The sequence below is a fragment of the Oryctolagus cuniculus genome, chromosome 11 (assembly GCF_051225735.1).
Source record: "Oryctolagus cuniculus isolate XC-2025 breed Fujian yellow rabbit chromosome 11, ASM5122573v1, whole genome shotgun sequence".
Lineage (NCBI taxonomy): Eukaryota > Metazoa > Chordata > Mammalia > Lagomorpha > Leporidae > Oryctolagus > Oryctolagus cuniculus.
The window spans coordinates 114178008-114195685 of NC_142877.1; the positions used below are offsets into that span (position 1 = coordinate 114178008).

The 17678-nt window shown below is 57.8% G+C and overlaps 1 long non-coding RNA gene across 1 annotated transcript; it reads right to left on the reverse strand.

Moving 5' to 3' along the window:
- Positions 1–8440: 8440 nt before the first annotated feature.
- On the reverse strand, positions 8441–11766 carry LOC149123628 (uncharacterized). The gene is made up of 3 exons (XR_016216327.1): positions 11662–11766; positions 9577–9748; positions 8441–8870 (listed from the first exon to the last, which is right to left on the reverse strand). It is a non-coding gene; the product is annotated as an uncharacterized LOC149123628 (long non-coding RNA).
- Between the last annotated feature and the right edge of the window lie 5912 nt (positions 11767–17678).

The window sequence follows — 17678 nt, forward strand, 5'->3', positions numbered from 1 at the left end:
GCGGAGGATTAGCCTAGTGAGCCGCGGCGCCAGCCTGTCCTCCCTGTTTAGCATAGACATGCACACCCTTTGCCTGCTTCATTGTCGCATCTTCAAGTTGGTAACTTGCTTCTGATCTGCAGGTTCACAGCCAAGGGCGTTTGCTTTGAGCCTCAGACAAGGCTGTGGATTCCGGGCTTTTACAGTCACATTGGGCTGAGCTAAACTTTGGGATGTCAGCAGATGGAATGAGCGTATGTTATGTGCAAGAACATGGGTTTGGGGGAGCCTTCAATCTCAGTCCCAGGGGCCCAAGCCAGGCCCCCACAGTGTCAGTGTCCCCCCAGCCCTCACTGCTCTGCGGATACCCCCACAAGCACAGCCCAGGGCAGCCCTCGCCATCACAGAACAGACTTCTGAGATCCAGGAATAAATCTAAAATGTTATCATCCAGAAAGGAAACACTGCTATGATTTTATCATCACAGATGTTAGCATCCAGTGTTTTTTGAAAAGTTTATTCTTTATTTTATTTGAAAGGCAGAGTCACAGAGAGAGGAAGCAAGACAGACAGAGAGAGGGAGAGAGGGAGAGAGGGAGAGAGAGGGAGAATTTTCCATCCTCCAGTTCCCAGGACTGGGCCAGGCCAAAGCCAGGAGCTTCATCTTGGTCTCCCACATGGGTGCAGGACCCAAGCCCTTGGGCCATCCTCCACTGCTTTCCCAGGTACGTTAGCAGGGAGCCTCATCAGAAATGGAGCAGCCAGGACTTGAACTGGCGCCCATACGGGGTGCTGGCACCGCAGGTGGAGGCTTAGCCCACTGTGCCACAGCGCCGGCCCCAGCACCCAGTTTAAAATGCCGACAGATTTCTGAGCAAGAATGCCAACCCCCCAGCACTGTCTGTGCCAGGTCACCCGGGGGCTTCTCTGCTGCGCTCCCACCAGGCTTCACAAGACCCCTGCTCAGGGGCAGGTGCTGGGGGCTGCAGGGAGGTCACCACTGGGGGTGTCCACTTCCCGTATTGGGGGGCCTGGTTCGAGTCCTGGCTCCTCAGCTTCTATCCAGCTTCCTGCTGATGAGCACCCTGGGAGGCAGGGTGACAGCTCAAATCCTTGGGGCCCCTCCCACCCGTGAGAGACCTAGATTGACTGCCTGGCACCTGCCTTTGTCCTGGTCCAGCCCTGGATGTTGTAGGCATTTGGGGAATGAACTAGCCAATGGCAGATTCTCTCTCTCTCTCTCTCTCTCTCTCTCTCTCTGTGTGTGTGTGTGTGTGTGTGCAGCCAGCCAGCCTGTTGGATAATGGACTTGATCTGTCTGTGCACATTAAACATTATTCAGATAAAAGTTTCTGCTACTGCGCTTCTAGAAACGTCCACTCCTGGCGCTGGGCAGCCGTCCACAGCACCTGTTCCTGTGTGCATCTGCCTACATTTGAGCCTCCAGGGACTCAACAGCCCGAGGGTGAGGACTTGCCCTCCTAAAGCGCCGTGGCCCTCTCTGTGGTTCTGAGCTACGTCGCGTCGGCGCGCCGGTGCGCCGGCTTCTCTTCACCACGCTCTCCATCTCCAGCCCAGGTGGCTCTGGCGGCTGCACCGTGCATGTCACACTTGACGGTGGGCTTTTCCCTCTTTGCCTTGGACAGAGAGGCGTTCTCAGAGAGGACTTGTGCTGGAAGCACTCATGGTCTAAATGGACGTAACCTGTAAGCTGTGAGCAAGAGCTCTTAAAGGGATTTGGGTGTTTTCCCGTTACTTATTCCCGTTATTACACTTACCTGAAAGGCAGAGTTACAGAGGAGGGGGAGGGGGAGGGGAGGGGGAGAAGGACGGGGAGAGGGGAAGGGGGGAGGGGGAGAGAGGGAGAGAGACATCTTCCATCCGCTCGTTCACTTCCCAAATGGTTGCAATGCTGGGTCTGGGCGAAGCTGAGGCCAGTAGCCTGGAGCTCCATCTGGGTCTCCCACATGGGTGCAGGGGCCCAAGCACTTAAACCATCTTCTACTGCTTTTCCAGGTCATTAGCAGAGAGCTGGACTGGAAGTGGAGCAGCCGGGACTCGAACCGACGCTCATATTAATGCTGGCGTAGCAGGCAGCAGCTTAACCTGCTGTGTCACAACTCCAGACTCCAGGGATTTTATTTTCTGGAAGGAATGCTACTTCTTTAAAACTTCTACAAAGATCATATTTATAGGATAATTGGATCTCTATTATTCTGCCTTCTATTGTTATTTAAATTTTATAAGCTCGTGAGTCTATAATATTGTCCTAAGATTATCCAGCAGATCCATTCTGTCTTAATATTTGCATTAACGATCCATCTATTTCCCTACTCAGCTATTTAAAGTTCTTAATTATTGTTTGTCATCATAAAATTAATAGCTTTCACCATCATTAATTATTGAAGCCTTTTATTCTTGAAATAATAAATGCAAGGGAGTGATTCAACTTGAGCATGAAATGGACTTGGGCAGAAAAACGCGCTTCCATTTGCGACACCGGCATCCTATATGGGCACCAGTTCAAGGCCCGGCTGCTCCACTTCCGACCCAGCTCCCTGCTGATGCACCTGGGAAAGCAGCAGAAGATGGTCCAAGTGCAGTTTGGGGTACTTGTTTTAACCATAAACCAGGTTTTTTAAAAGGATAAAATTCCCATCTGAAAATCAGCCAAACGCCTGAGGCACAGCTAGCATCAGGACACTGCTTTATGAATTCCTTTCTCATCAGCTTGCAGCTTGGGTCTGTTCACATCTGTCCCTTTTCCCTCTTGCCCTGGTGTAACCCTGACCATGTTTCAACCCTCCGTGTGTGTGTGTGTGTGTGCACATGTGTGTACACATGTGTGTGTGCACGTGCATCTGTGTACCTGTGTGTGTGTGCAGGTGTGTACATGTGTGTGTGTGTATACAGGAAACACTTAGCCCTTCCCGCTCCAAGTATCCTGGGGTGCCCCATGCACCCTCTCCCGCAGGCCCCTCTGTGAGGAACTGGAATCCCCTTCCCACCCAGGTATCTCCCATTCTATCCTAAACAGCTCGAGAGCAGGGGTCAGGGGACTCTCGTCCATGTTTGAACCCTCAAAGCCTAGCAGAACAGACATCCAGGAAATGAGGTGTGAGCCAAACACCCTCTAGAGTTCCCGCGCCAGCCCAAGGTGCGCTCCGTGAGTTTCGGGGATCATTCCCTGGGCGCCACCTGCATCTTTCAAGAACTCAGAAAAGGGACACTGGTTCTGAAGCTCCCAGGTCGGCTTCCAGCCTGCAGGTCCCAGAGTCTGCAGGTGGCCCCCACCCTGACTGTGCAGATTCGTGAGGGAGTAGAACTGTAGGCGGATCCACTTTCCCTCTCCATAAACTGTCATTTTGCAAACTTATCAGTGAGTGCACATTTATATAATAAAAGAACATGATAATTCATTCCTTTAAAATGATTTTTTACATTTAATTCACATTCACTGAGCTTTTTAAAAAGTGTAAGATGCAAGTGCACTTTGAAAAGCTTATGGAAAATGGGAATTTAAAGAAATTACTCAGAGCTGTGGTGTAGCGGGTAAAACCGCCACCTGCGGTGCTGGCATCCCATATGGGCGCCGGTTCGAGTGCTGGCTACTCCACTTCTGATCCAGCTCTCTGCTGTGGCCTGGGAAAGCAGTAGAGGATGGCCCAAGTCCTTGGGGCCCTGCCCGTGCATGGGAGAACCAGAAGAAGCTCCTGGCTCCTGGCTTCGGATTGGCTCAGCTCTGGCTGTTGTGGCCACTTGGAGAGTGAACCAGTGGATGGAAGATCTCTCTCTCTCTCTCTCTCTCTCTCTCATTCTCACTCTCGCTCTCTTGCTCTCTCCCTCTCTTTGCCTCTCTATAACTCTGCCTTTCAAATAAATAATCTTTGAAAAAAAAGAAATTATGCATTTTCCATGAAGGTTTTAAAGCACCCTTGTATTTTCATTGCAGATTATAGCAAAATGTTTGCCTGAATCTGAAAGCGAGTATTCAGACAGAACACCTGCCCTAGAGATGTGCTGGGGTCTGGGGCTTCCTTCCCCCTCCCCCTCCCCCTTCCCCATCCCCTCTGCCTGTGCCCTCCCACACTCACTTTGTAGCCCTCCACATCAAGGCCAGCTGCCAAGTCCTCTGTCCTGGAGTCCCAGCCCCCTGAGACTTGCTGTGGCCAGCAGAACACAGAGGCAGTGAAACTGTTGATTTCTGGCACCTGAGACACCTTGCATGTTCTTCTGCTCTCTCAGAACCAGCCATTGTGTCAAGTCGGCCTCTCCTGCTGCCAAGCCCATGTGGAGAGAGACCTCCTGGAGGGCGGGAGGCCTCACCTGACAGCCAGGGCACCCATCTCCCAGGTTGCTGCCCAGCCAGGCTCCCAATAGCCAGCAGCCACGCCCAGCGGAAGAGCCTCCTGGCTGAGCCCCGCCAGCCACCAGAATGGAGACTGAGAGCAAGTGGTTTGCGGTCAGGGCTGGAAGGTGATCTGTTGGGCAGCAATAGATTGTTTGTTGCTATGACAACAGACTTTCCGTGGCTGGAGGGCATGTAAGCTCTGGGATCACTTGATGGATCACCCATGACCAAGATCAGCAATGTCCCAAGGCAGACATTTGGCCTCTCCATGGCCCAACCTCAGAACAGCCCTGTTTCCCTGACGCTGTCTCCCAACTTCCCTGCCCTGCACCAAGGTGAGCTGGAGTCCATCCCTCCAAAATCCCTCACCCCATCTGGCAACCGCCTCTCTCACTGTACATCAACCCCTGGGATGTCTCCTTGGACCCAAAGGCATAACCAGCTCTCTTTAGCTATGAAAGCAATGCCCTACCCCTTGCCCTGAACAAGTGTCCACCCTAAGCTTCCAGCCAAGCTCCTCCAAGGGGCTGTTGACCCCCCCATTCACTCCTCTTTGTCCTTGCCACCATCTGGGCTCTGTACCCCACACCCAGAAGTGTCTCTGGCCAGCACCACCAAGGAGCCCCCAGTCACCTCCACCTCCCTTTCTCAGCCACAGCGCCCAATGCCACCACCATTCCTAGCACTTCAAACATACACCCCCACCTTGTACGCCTCTCACCATGCTTTCAGCTCCTCCTCCCTCTCTGCCCCTCCTCTCTTCCCTCCCAAACCTGGGGCCCTCAGCTGTCCCCTAGGCGCCAGTGTCCCTGGGGCTTTTGCGCCCCTGTTCCCACGCTCTGCCTTCAAGGTCATGGTTCTATCCAGCTCCTCCCCAAATGATTCTTTAAGAATGTTTTTCCCCCAAACCTGAGAGTGAATCTAATGACCTGTAAGACCCCTTCCCTAAGACGTTCTGGAAACAAGATGCCTCAAATCCTACACACCGGAAGTGACCCTCGGCCTTCCCCTAGTCCCCACCCCTACCCCGCCACTCCTCCTCTTGTGAGTGGTCCTCCCTGGGGCCACTGGTTCTGCTAAGGCCATGGTCATGGTCACCAGGGGCAGAAGTGGGGAGCTGCAGAGGGGCCACCACCCTTCCCCGTACTTCCTGCCTTTCTCCAGGCAGGCCAGGGGCAGAGGGGGGCCTCCCAGCATCTGTCCTGTGCAAAGACGGACGAGAGACTGGCTCCAGGCTGAGAAGCGGAAAGCCGGCCCTTCCCAGGGCCGGGGGCTGCGTGTGAGAAACCCCCCTGTGAGAACTCACAGTCAGAAACTCCCGACTAGCTTTGCAGCCCAGAGCGGGGAGGTGGTGCTGGCATGGCAGGCAGGCCAGGGGACAGAGCCTGCTCTGCCGCTGTCCTGGGTGTCCCCGAGCAAGGCGCTTCACCTGCTGAGACTCGGCGTCCTCATTCATAAAATGAGATCAACACTGGAAGTTTCTGAACCCTGGAAGGATATCCTGAGGACTACAGGGGGCCAGGACAGACTCTCTCCTAAACTTCTTTGCAGGAGTGGGGATCCTGGGGCCTGGGAGCAGAGGAGAAACGCCTTTGTACCTGCAGACATCGCGGGAGGAGGCCCCTGTTCTAGATCATCTTTTTTACTTTGATTTATTTGCTTGTTTATTTTTATTTACTCGAAAGGCAAAAAAACAGTGAAACCTCCTCCATCCCCTGGTCCGATCCCCGAATGCTTGCAACAGCCACAGCTTGGCAAGGCTGAAGCCAGGAGCCCTGAACTCCATCCAGAGGTGGCAGAGACCTGACCACTTTAGCCATCACCTGCTGCCTCCCAGGATGGGCCTTAGCAGGAGGCTGAGGTTGAAAGCAGAGCCGGGACTTGACCCAGGCCCCCTGATATCGGATATGGGTATCCCATGGGGCATCTTAACCACTGTGCCAAACACCTGTCCCAAGGCCCCTTCTTGAAGGTGCATCACGGAGGGAGCTGGGCAGATGGACCGGAGCAGGGTGACCATCTGAGGGTGACCGCGAGCTGGGCTAAGTGGGGACATTCTCAAGAGCTCTCCCAGGGAGGGCCTGCCCGTGCCCTAGGGGCTCAGCTTGCTCTCACGAGAGCCGTGCACAATCCTCCCGCAGCTGGAAGCATCAGAGACAGTTCGGCTTCCAAGGCAGCTCCCTACCTCGCTCTAACACCCTGGACAGCCGTTAGCCCTAGGGAGCTCGGGGCGCTCCACCTAGGAGGCAGGTGCACCTCTCCAAGTCCCCTTCACCCTGAGCGGGGGATAGAGAGGAGGGAGCCGACCACCCCTACTGACAGAGCTTACAAGGTAAGCTCTGGGGCCACAGCGATGGCCAGAAAGCCTCCGAAAACCCTTAGGCGAGGATTTTTGTAATCACTAAAGTAAAAGATGAAGACAAACTTCGGGAACCCAGACACATCTGCTCATGAATAACCAGGCGATCACAACTTCACTTCTTGCCCCAGGCTTGCTGCAAACTCATCCATTTTCACCAGATACCAAGAGAAAAAAAATATTCCTCTTGGTGTCTTAAGGAAATTTGCAATAAGAAAAAAGATTACTGGGTGTCTCCCGTGGAAAATTACACTTTGCTGCGAGCCCACCGTGGTGATGGGGAGAGGATTTGCTTCCAGACTTTACTATCTTGGAGCTTGTACATGACCCACAGCAATCAAAATAATCCTGGTCTGCAGATATGCAAATCGAGTCTGTTCCCTGGAGGGGCAGCTCCGCCCCCACACAGCCCTCAACTTTGCTTGCTGTAGGGGCCTCTGGAACTGGGTACAACACCCCTCATTCGTTCTATACCTGCGGGATATTGTCTTCTTTTACGATTTGCTGGGTAGACCAGATGCAGGAAAAGTGATTGCGGGTGAGATGTGAGCCCATGGAAGTGCTTTGGATCTGGCTTTTAACCCTGCCGCAGGTGCAACACAGCACCCAACCCAGAGCCCTTCCCATCCCAGGCTCTGAGCCTTGAGAGGGCCCTGGGAGGGTCGGTGACAAAGACTCTCCCATCAGGCTGGGCTCTCCTGAGAGCAGGGTTCCTGGGGGCTGACGGCCCCTGAATTTGGGGTCTGCACGACTCCCCCAGTCCATGTGCATGCTCTCCAGACCCGACCTTTGTGTCGGGGTTGGCCTGGTGTGAGTCAGCCCGTGTCTGGGCAACCCCCATCCTCAGCTCTCCCAGCTGCCACCACCTCCCCCGTCTCCTTCAAAATCACCAACTCACAAGGACCGAGGTCTCCACGGAGAGGTCGCTGGGAAAGCTCTGGACTAGGCTCTGTCCCGGAGAGCAGGTTCTCACCCTGGCCCCCAAGGCCATGCGTGCAGAACGGGGGGCTTGGGGTGCAGAGGTGGGCACTGCCAGGGCCTGGGCAGCTCCTGGACAACACTGGGGATTGAGAGGATTCCCAGGGTGGGGAAGGAGCCCATGTCAGCCTCAGGCTCCCTCCCAGCCTTCCTGCTCCCCTCTAGGGCCATGCCAGAGGCTCCCCATGGCTGTGCAGCCCTCTGCCCAGCCTGCCGTCTCTGCTCCAGGCTGCTCCACCTCCACCTCGGCCTGCCAGCCCTGGTGTCCAGGCCTCTCTCGTCCTCAGTGGTGTGCTGGGTCCTCCCGTCTGAGCCTCCTCTGCCCTGCCTCCCCCAACCACCACCACAGAAGGCTCAGACCAGCCCGGTCCCAGGCAGGAGGCGTCCAGGTCTGTGCCCAGGATGGCGGTGGGAGGGCCACCCTTCCTTGGACCAGAGGATATGTCTGGCTGACCACTCGTCCCTCGATGGTGGCAACCCCAGCAGGACTGGCCGGGGCCCAAGAGCGCCCCCGTGCTAGCACAAGGCACAGAATCAAGATTTGGCTCGGCTTCCAACTCCAGCTCTCGGCTGATTAGCACCCTGGAAGGCAGCAGGTGACGGCTCAGGGGGTCCCTGCTGGTGGGTGGAATTCCCGGCTCCTGCTTTGGTCTGGCCCAGCCCCAGCTGTTGCAGTCATCTGAGGAGTGAATCAGAGAAAGATCTCTCTTTCTCCCTCTCTCTCTTGCGCGTGCGCTCGCTCTCTGCCTTCAAATTTAAAAAATCATAAATAAGTTTGTGAAAATTCATTTACAGAAACCAATGCGTGCATTTTAAAAATGTTGCACCAATGTAAGCTTATCTTTTCCCACAAACTTCCTGGAATATCCTCCTCTGTCTCTCGCCCTCCCGTTTATCTCCTTCACTTCCCTCGCTCCGTCGCAACCGCACTGACGAACACACACGTCGAGTCAAGCAGACCTTGCACTGGACAGGAATGGGAAAAGGTGACAGATTTTTCTTTTAAGCTGAAACACGAGGCCGATGTGGCGGCAGGGTTTCTGTGAGCAGCTGCCCGCTGACCAGCGTGTTCCACACCGCGGCCGTCTGGAGGCCACCTTCAAAGACCGGCGATGGCATCGGAGCAGCGAGGACTCTGACTTGACTCTGCACGCGAGGCTTCGGAGTCCTGGCCTTGGGACTTGAACACATAATCAGACGAAGCTTCGGGGTGTAAAAAGGTGACAGAATTGGTGTGACGGCCCCAGCACTCACTTCTGTGCAGGCTGTGCCGGCACCGCGGGCCCCGCGACTCCCTCTCCCGCCCCATTCTGTCTTTCCCGGCCCTGCAGCCCGCGCCTCCTCCGCACTCAGCATCTTCAGCCACCGAGTGGCCCCAGAGGGCTGCACCTGTCTTGTTGCTATGGGTTTTTTTTTAGGAATTTTTCCTCCCAAACATGGGAGATTGAAGGGCGACCCAACCACCCTCCCTCCCAAATTCTAAATCCACTCGTATGCTCCCAGCTGGAACACACCCATCCACCCATGGTTTCCTGCCCACCCAGCACCTCCCTTCTTGCCTGCTGATGCCGGGGGTCCGGGAGGAGCCTCGGGCTTGCCCCTGTGAGCCCCTGGGGACCAAGATGGCTCAACCAAAGAGCCTATGGCTGCAGACACAAGGGCGAACATTTGCTAGGGAACCAAGAGCGTCCTCCCCCAAGGCGGGGCGGGGAGGAGGGCAACTGAGCAGAAAGCAAAGCGCAGCGTCGCTCTCTGCCTTCTCTGTTGGCCCCAAGCAGCTGGGAGAGTCAGAGGCCAAAGACCTCGGCGCCAGCCTCCTCCCACTGTGTTCCCACGGAAATTCTCCACTGGCTCTGACTGTGAGCAGATTGCTTCCTGGGAATTTGCACCCCTCCCCCAGCTCCCGCACCTCTGAGGCCCCAGATGCTTTCCCTTGGTCTCCGCACTTCTCCAACACGCCTCATTCTCTGTTGAACCGCTGCTGGCGGCCGCCCCCCTGGCCACTGTCGTCTGAGTTCCTGATCCGCCGCGTGCTGGGTGTGCACAGGTTCCTGGGCTTGGCTCTGCTCTCGCCGGCCTGCCTTTTGTGTCAGGGGGAGGAAGACCGTCAATTTCCCTCCTTCCTGACCCTTGTTCTTCCCAGAGGCTGCGTGGTCCCTTCTCTCCATCCCTTGGGGAATGCTGGAAGAAACACCATCCACATACGTAGCTGGCAGGGCACCTGCCCTGCCCGGCCCTGCAGGCCCTCAGGTCCCGGGATGGCTCTGCATGGAAACTGGACAAGGGCACGTAGCTCCCCGCGGTGGTGACCCAGCGCCCACCCCTGTCCACTGCACTTGGAGCTCCCCGTCCACGAAGACCTGGATAAGCTAACTCCATCCCAGGTACACCACGAGCAGGAAACTTTGTAGAGATCCGGAGGCCTTGGGACTGCGCTCACGCCACACTGTGGCTGCGGCATCCCCCGAGCAGCGGCCACGCCCACCCGAAGCACGTCTTCTGGGTCCCACGAGGCCCCTGAATTCAGGGGCCCATTTCAAAGACACCCTCTCGCAGTGTGGCCGCTGGTTTGCAGAGCAAAAGCACCGCGGGGCCTCTTGGCTGGTGCTGCTCCAGCGGCCAGTACTGACACAACCCCCAGGGCCTCTACACAGGGCGCAGATTCAAGAGAAAAGGCAGGGGGGAGGGGGCTGCGCTGTGGCGTAGTGGATTAAAACGCTGCCTGCAGGGCCGGCATCCCACATGGGCGCCGGTTCTAGTCCCGGCTGCTCCACTTTCCATCCAGCTCTCTGCTGTGGCCTGGGAAAGCAGTGGAAGATGGTCCAAGTCCTTGGGCCCCTGCACCCACGTGGGAGACCCGGAAGAAGCTCCTGGCTCCTGGCTTCAGATCGACGCAGCTCTGGCCATTGCAGCCAATTGGGGAGTGAACTGGCGGATGGAAGACCTCCCTCTCTCTCGCTCTCTGCCTCTGCCTCTCCTTAATTCTGCCTTTCAAATAAATAAATAAAGGAATAAATCTTTTTAAAAACTTTTTTTGAAGAGAGAAAGGGGCGGTGGTCCCTTATCAATGCGCTGCTTCTCCTGCACCTCCCCTCGGGGTCCTTGCAGGGATGGCAGGGGACAGGGAACGCACCCGTGGCAGCAGCGGCTAGTCCGGGCCACTAGCAGGTGTCAGCACGACTCGGAGCCGGGCGGCCCTCTGCCTGCTCACTCCCTAACAGTTTTGTCCCTGAGCCGCTGCACATCTGCCGTCCAGCGTGGCTCCCTATTCCCAGTGACTGCAAGGGACCAGGCTTCTCCACCCTCGGTGGTCCTCAAGATGACGCAAACTCGTTCTAAAAGGCTTGGAGGAGGCAGAGCCCTCTGTCCCGTGCTGGGGGTGGCTGAACAGGTGGCGCAGAATAAACGCACGTCCATATTCCGGTCCCTGTAAGGCTTTGGAGCCCCCACGCCCAACAAAATCCCAAGGAAGATGGCAGCCCCCTGACCTCACTGCACGGACTGGGGGGCAGGGGCCAGGCAGCGGCGCTAAGCAAACGTGAGAGCCGCGCCCGCTGCTGCATCCGGTGGGTTGAACCCACCAGCTCTGCAGGTGCCTGACCCCGGTGAAGTCCACCTGACCAAAAGTCCGGATAGCCACGCCCTCAGCATGTCCCCAGAGTGTGACGCATCCCATTGGCCAAGATTCTTGTCATTGCTTTGGCTCCTCCTCCCAGGTGAGCCTCGTACTCAAGGGCGCGAGAGGCCCTGAAGTCTGTGAGCAGTGAGCAGGGAAGGGGCCGGCGAGGGGAGGCAGTGCTGCCCCCTGGCGGTGGCCAGCGCCGAGTTCCCCGAAGTCCACGGCTGACAAAGGGAACCGGCTCTGATGGGGACAGAGAGATGCGGCGGTGACAGAGAGGCAGTGGCGGGGGCGCGAGGTGTGCGAGGGTCAGAAGCCGCCCAATGCCACCATTCCAGTGCTCGGAGTCTCTCTCCTTCCCAGTGACCCCCTCACCTTTGACATCAGACATCCAACAAGATCCCGGATTCCACTCGCTTGTACCTTAGACTTCGATGACATCAGACTTTGGGTTTGGCTTCCGGCAGTCTTGGCCCTATGAAGAAATAAGGAATTTTATTTTTCAGCGTGATCTAAGCTGAGAATTTAAATCCCTAACTTTGTCCACCGCCTGCCACCACCAAGGCCCCCAGCGCCGTCAGGGGAACCCAGCCCAGGCTGCCAGAGGGCATCACAGCCCGAGCTCGCCTCCCCGGGCACCTGACTCTGAGCCACGGCGGTCGCTAACCCAGGCGACCAAGCTGCCAGCGCAGGCTGTGAAGTGCTCGTGTCCAGTGCGCTGCTGGCTAAAAGATGAAAGAAACAGCTCCAGAGTCCTTGTTCAGATATGCGATCCCTGAAAGCCACTTCTAGAGCCCGAGAGAGCTCCAAGATGGGAGGCGACAGAAGCCCCCGCTGGGTGGGAGAAGTGGCTACTCCAGACAGTCGGCAGCAGGAGGAGGGAGGGAGAGAGAGAGATGCACTGGTTCACTGGTTCACTACTCAAATGGCCACAATGCCTAGGGCAGGGCCAGGCTGACCAGGAGCCTGGAACTCTCTCCTGGTCTGCATTGTGACTGGCAGGGGCCCAAGGACTTGGTCCATCATCTCCTGCCTTCCCAGGCGCATTAGCAGGGAGCTGGGTCAGAAGCAGAGTGGCCAGGACTCGAACCGGCCTTCGGATACGGGATGCTGGCGCTGCAGGCTGTGGCTTAACCCACTACACAACGCCACCTTCATTTTTACCAAGAAAACTATTCAAAGGGAACTGACAGAGGAATGGACGAGATGAGCGGCCCCTGGGAGCCGCTGCTCTGGGAGGCCTCCGTGCCTTCTGGAAAAGGATTGATGTCACCCGCAAGGCAGCTTCCTCCCCAAAACCCCCTCCTCCTCCCTGGCCTCTGCGGAGGCTGGGCTCTGCACTGTGCTGCCACCTAGCGGTCTGACGTAGACATTACTCGAGACTTCCTGCCAGCGCCCCTTAGTGTGCAAAGCGGACGTTGGAAGCCCTGGTTCAGAAGCCATGAAGGGTTTCAGAACCTAACTGTAGAGACGTAAACCAAGCGTGGGTGCTTCTGAGTGTGCCGCTTGTGCACACAGGGTATTGGTGTGGATGTGCCATGTCCTGTACGCCTGTTTGTGCAAGTGAGTGTGCACCTGTGTCTACACATTTGCACTGGTGACCAGGCACAGGTTCCCGCGTGTGTGTCCATGTGTGCCAGCTCACTTCCCAATGTCAGTGCAGCATGGAATCAAGAGGGGGTAGGCACTGGTGCAGTGTTCACGAAGCCACCTGGGACGCCCATGGCCCATCCTGGGTTCAAGTCCAGGTCTGCTGGCCATCCCAGCTGCCTGCTGGTGTGCGTACACCCTGGGAGGCAGCAGCCGGCGTGGTCAAGCACGTGGGTCCCTGCACCACGTGGGAGACCTGATTGGCTCCTGGCTTCAGCCTGGCTGAGCCCTGGCCATCGCAGCCAATTGGGGAGTCAACCGGTGGATGGACCATCTCTCTCTCTCACTCTGCCTTTCAAATAAATAAATCCTTTAAAAAAAAAAAGTTTGTGGGACATGCATATTCAGAAAAAAGCCACGCACATGTTTCAAAATCTTTTGCACCAAAATAAGTTTGCTTTACTTCCTTCTGCAGTAACTTCCGGAATTCCCCCACTGAGCGCGGGAGAGAGCAGGTGTCTGTGTCCGGGGTGGTGAGAGCCTCTGGTCTCTGCTGGGCGGCGACCAAGTACCAGTCGGCTTCAGCGAGCACAGCCCAGCCTCCCGCCGATACGCCCGCCGGGAAAGCCCGGCCCGGCCTCACCTCCCCTCAGCCCCCCACGCCCTCTCTCAGCCAGGTCTCCGTGACAGACGCACACTCCCCATCCTTGCGCTGCCCCCTAGAGTCTGCTACAAGCCAGGCGTCCCGGCTCGAGGACCTGAACTGAGCTCAGCAGGACAGGGCTTCTTTGGGGGGACAGAACCCCAACTTAGACGATGACCGGGGGCAGACACAGGGGGCCCGGTCTCTTTGACACTGATCGCCCGCTGTAGTTTTGTCCTTGTGCCTGGTCACCTCTATCAGAAAGGGCTCGCTTCTGCCCCCTGCTGGTCGGTCGGATGCCTAACGAGGACAGGAGGCCACTGCTTCAGGCTGAGCCCCAGTAGACCAGTTTGCAAATCGTGCTCAGACTCCTGTCACCGTGCTGCTTACCCGGCAGTCCCCAAACTCGGAAGACACAGATGGCAGCTGCACTTCCCGTGGGGTCACCGATGGGAACCCAGCAGCCATCGCCCCACTGCCTGCCGCCCCGCCCCAGCCTCTCGGGAAAAGTAGCTCCAGGGTGTCCCATCTGCTTCTGCTGCTCTTCCTAGCCCTTCTCCGCCTACCTGCCGGCCTGGCTCTGAGTCAGAAAACTCACGCTCTCCTATCGGGCAGAGAGGAGCAGGGTGCGAGAACCGAAACTCGGGACCCCGCGAGCCCTGCCGCCCTCGCCAATCCAGCCACTCCACCGGACACCTGCCGCCAGCACCCGACCCGGCTCCCTCGGCCAGGGACCCGAGCTTGCCCCAGGCTGCAGAGCCTGGACGGTGGTGCCCCCACCCTGAGCAGCTCTCCCCCAGCGCCCTTCGGTGGGGCGAGCACGCAGGAATGGAGTCCACGTGGCTCCCCAGAGCTGTCTGGGGACTGAGTGGCAATTTGATGCATTATGTGCACTGTGCTGGCTCCTTCTGCCTGTCTCTCGCTGTGCCAGGAACCCTTGCTTGCACAGGGACCCCTGTCCCTGGGGACTGCTTGCAGGGACCCCCGCCTCGGCTCACCCCAGCCCGCAGGGCTCTGTCCCCAGGGGCTATTCCAGAGTGGATTGGAAGGTTTAGGTTTGCTTGCTCGTTGCTTTCTCTCTACTGACCCAGCGGGCAGAGGTCAAGGGCACTGGGCAGGGCAGCCTGCTTATCCGTCTCCTGCAGGCAGAGCCCTGCCCAGCCCCCGCCCGGAGCCGGCGTGCGGCCTGCATCCCCCCTCACCTCTGCGGCTTCGGAGCGGAAGTGTGTCTGCCTCTTTCCTGCCTCCGTTTGTTCTTGGCAATGCTCTGGGCAGCAGGCTGAGTGGGACGTACCGACACTGCGCGGCGTTAAGCCAGTGCCTGCTCCGTGCCAGGCCCTCCCGCGGTCAGTGCGCTCTCCCCAGCGTCCTGACTGGCCCCACTGTACAGATGAGCAGCCCGGGGCTGGCGGGGTGCGGAGCCTGCCTTGGAGGGAGGATCCTGGACGGACTTAGCAAGGGCAGCGAGCTCAGACGCGGCCCCGTGTGGGAAGCCGAGAGACCTGCGTTCAGTCCAGGTCTTCCTGCCACTCGCCTTGGGGCATTGGCGAGTCACCGCACTCTCCATGTGTGCCTCGGTTTCCCTGCTTGTTTAATCAGAGTGTGCAACGTGTAAAGGAGAGGATCGCCGAAGACGTTCCAGCCTTTGCCCTCATGCTCATCTTTGGGGCGGGAACACAAGGGTCAAACGGCTTCAGGTTCACGGTCAGAGACAGCTGCCTGGGAGGGAGCCTCCGGCGGTGTGGCCTCGCAAAGCTGGCCCGGCTGTGGCCCGGATCTCAGCAACGGCATCGGCAGTTCCTCTCCTCCCTCCCCGGCTTTCAAAGCTCCCCAGCACTTCATCGCAGGAGGAGTTTACAGAGCCGCAGGGAGGGGGAGCTCCCCGTGGACTTCCTCCCGTGGCGCCACTCCCCCTGCCGTGGTCCATGTCCCCCACGCACTGCAGGCTCACAGCACCTATATTCAAGTCCAAGCTCCGGCACTCGCTGTGTGGCCTTGAGCAACTCACCCAGCCTCTCTGGGCCTCCACCTCTGCACCTGTACAGTGGGCGGAGATGATGGAGTGAGATAGCGCCTGTGAAGGGCATTCTCAGGGCCGGCTGCTGTTCTCCAGGGCTCACCTTGTGGCCGGGTTCCGGATGGCAGCCAAAGCCTTGGTGACTCGACTTCTCCATGGTAACCGTGGCAAGGAGGCTGGGGAAGCGGGGGGCTACGCCTGTGGCCATGGGGTCAACAGACCCATCCAGAAACAAAACCAAACCAAGGGAGCAGCCTGCAGAGGTTGCAGGCTGAGAGGAACGCAGGGAAGGGCCTTGGTCACCAGGGTGTGGTGGGCCCCAGGCTTGAGACAGCCAGACGGGACGCACTGCGGGCAATGGCGGGGAGCAGGGGTCCAGGCATGGACTCCTCCGACCTTACAGGGCCCGTGGTCACCGAGTCCCTTCCTCCAGGAGGTCTGGAAGGTTCTACTCTGCAAATTGACCCCAGTCACCTGTGGGCTGGAGTGCTCCCACCCAGAACGCCCCAGGAGTTGGACTTCCAGCCTCCAGCCTGCCCCCTCCTCTCCTGTCCCCCTCGCTCCCTGGTCTTAGCCTCACCTGGGTCCCTTGCTGTCACACCCTGGAGCCAGGACTACTCATTCCCGCCTCAGCTACGGTGGCCAACACTTGTGGTAGCAGGCACTCGGCAAATAGGGAGCCTGGACTGAGAGTGGACCAGGCTCGGCCCCTGCCTCTGCCCCGGACAGAGCACCCAACCCAGCTTGCTTGTTGCAACCCAGAGAAGCCGGCTCAGGGAGGCTGGGAAGCCCTCACACACCTGCCCCGAGCAGTGCCAGCCTCGCCTCCTGCCCAGAGCGCAGATTTCTTTTCCTATCCCAGGCAATCTGGTGCCAGGACCCCCCTTGGATATCAGAATCCTGGATTTGCATAGGAACTGAGCGCACCCTCCCATTCGCATACTTTAAATCGTCTCCAGATCGTTTACAGCAGCTAATAAAATGCAAATGCTATGGAAGTAGGTGCTGCGTGGTCTGGGGAGGAGCCACAAGCCCAGAAAGTCCACACGTGTGCGGTGCAGACCCAAGGCTTCTCCCAGACATCTCTGATTGGCAGGTGTCAAACCCAGTGAGGTGAAGCTCTACGGACAGGGAGAGCCGACGTCATCAGCCAGAGGAGAAAGTGGCCAGCCCGTCCAATTACGGCATCGTGGTTTGCACGTGTGGCCGCCTAACCCACCCCTCAGCCCAGGGCTGTCCTCCCAGGCCTCTTGACCTGCCACTCAGCTGCAGCCACAGCCAGCGATGGGGCTCTGCCCGTGCCGGGGGAGCAGTGAGAGTTCACTCTCCGTAATTTGCCACCATGACCTTCAACATAACCAAGGCTCGGAGGAGTATCACACCAAAGACGTCTACCCGTATGGTGCTGTTTGAGCCTGCGCAATTCAAATCCAAATGGCAATGGGACAGTTTCCCGCAGGACTCCATTCACGTGTGGCGGTGCTCTTAGAAGCGTGCTTGGGAAACCTCAGGCCTGGAGGAGGGACGAGAATGAGCACCTACTGCATGCACTCCCCCAGGTGACGCCTCTCCAAACGGGACGGAATTGCCCCCTCCCTGTCTGGAGACGAGAGCCAGGCCCCCCAGCGAGGAGGTTTCCACAGGGATCGGAGCCTCCTCCCTCCCCGTACTGCACGGGGATCCCCTCCAGGTTTTCTGCAGCCGCTGCGAGTTCCCGTTCACTACAGGAGTCTCCACTTCTGGGAGAGTGAACAGGATCAGAGCCGCAAAGCAGGCGCCCGGACAACATGCTCACGTCCAGATTCAACATCAATTCGTTCCAGTGGGCCTCAGTTTCCTCATCTAGAAAGTGGATCTGTGAGTGGGGGCCAGGAAAGGCGTGGTTACAAAGATGCCGTTCAAGCGTCTCTAGGTCTCCTCCTCAGACCGCACCCTGGGGATATTTTATGTCTAAGTTCCCGGCCTGCAATGTGGAGGTATTGCCACTAGGGGGCGAGCTGGACTGGGATTCCAGCCGTCGGGGCCGCTCCCCTGTGTCTCCGTTACAGCATCCTATGCGGTTATTCAAGTCTCTTCAGTGACACTGGGGAGTGAGAGACGGTATGAAGAAGGATCTGAATCACTGGGGGAAAGCAAGGCACA